Source organism: Pundamilia nyererei, unplaced genomic scaffold (assembly GCF_000239375.1).
Source record: "Pundamilia nyererei isolate P.nyererei 1_Seehausen unplaced genomic scaffold, PunNye1.0 scaffold00051, whole genome shotgun sequence".
Classification (NCBI taxonomy): Eukaryota; Metazoa; Chordata; class Actinopteri; order Cichliformes; family Cichlidae; genus Pundamilia; species Pundamilia nyererei.
In genome coordinates this window covers 3525660-3527056 of record NW_005187452.1, presented here as the reverse complement: position 1 = coordinate 3527056, position 1397 = coordinate 3525660, and positions in this window count along the sequence as shown.

Sequence of the window (1397 nt, the reverse complement as noted above, 5' to 3'; positions counted from 1 at the left end):
TTGGAATTGATACATTTACTCTTGCTGAAGTCGACACAAGAAAGATCAACACCAACTGCTGACAAATTCTTGTCAAATTATTCAAAAAGAACAAATACAGAATAAAAGGGGGAGGAGTCCAAACCGCTCTCAGACCACATAGTTAACTCGTACCTCGAGGCCAAGTGCCCAATCACAGCCTAGCTAACGACAACTCTGTCAATGTAGAAGGGAAAACAAAACAAAACAAAAGACCCAGCATTTGACTGCTGAATGAGCTCCAGGTTGACCCATACTGTGTCAATGCGTTGCTAAAGCAAGCACGCTTACCATCAGCTCAGGTCATACAGCATAAAAGTGGGCAGAGGCCAAATCAGAAATTTCTGTTTCCGTATCTTCCTTTTGCATCCCTGTATTCCCTCTCCAATAAGATATTTAAATACCCTCACAGGATAATATTTATGTTGTGTTTCCTGGTCTAAAATGCTCTGCTTTTAATTTGTCAAATTGTAATTTTTTATCGATGTAGTTAGATGACAGGTACTGAATCATTTGTTAGACGGTTTCATTTTCTGTCTAAGGTTTAGTGGGGCATGATCACTGATGATTAATTTGTTTTTGTTTTTTTACATTTCATAATCAATCAAAAAACCAATCATTAAAATGTTTTTATTCATGTAGATTTTAATGTTTGTGTAGTGTTGGAGCCCATCTGTCTGTTACCACTTTTGACAAATAGAAAAGTTTGTGAGTGAAGAAGAAAAATTGTAAAAGACTAGATAAATAAATGCAATAGACATAATTATTATCATTAAACCATTGTTAATATTGACTACAGACAGATGTGTGTATACACGTGTGGTGAATGATGTTTGTGTAATCATACCATTTGTGATAACAGAAACAGAAGAAAAAACAGATAATAAATATGGCATAAAAATGAACAGAAGACCAAAACCCAAATAATTAAACAAAAAGGGACACTATAGCGCTTTAGATCTCAAGCCATTTCAGTCTATGTTAGTTTAGAAGCCGGAGAAAACTGCTAAGGAGTGGGGAGATACAGCAAATGATTGGTAAAATACTCTGTGAGTGAAAAGGAAGGGATTCAGATTTGGTTTGGGGAACTAGAAAAGCAATTGGGTCACATTTTTGTTACAGTAGAGTTTTCATCAAATATATCTTTTCTGTGATTTATATAGCTTCTTTGATGTATTGTTTTCAGTTTTTTTCCTTCAATTACTTCGCATGGAAAGTGGTCATTGAGTCCACTGTCTATCCCTTTAAGCTGTCTGCCTTGGCATATTGTATATGTTCATTACGTTTATAATGTCCAAACTTGGTGACATTCAGTGTAGGATGTTATGTTACTTTTTTTAATTTTTTTTTTATTTCCAGTTTACACAGTGAGATGTGAT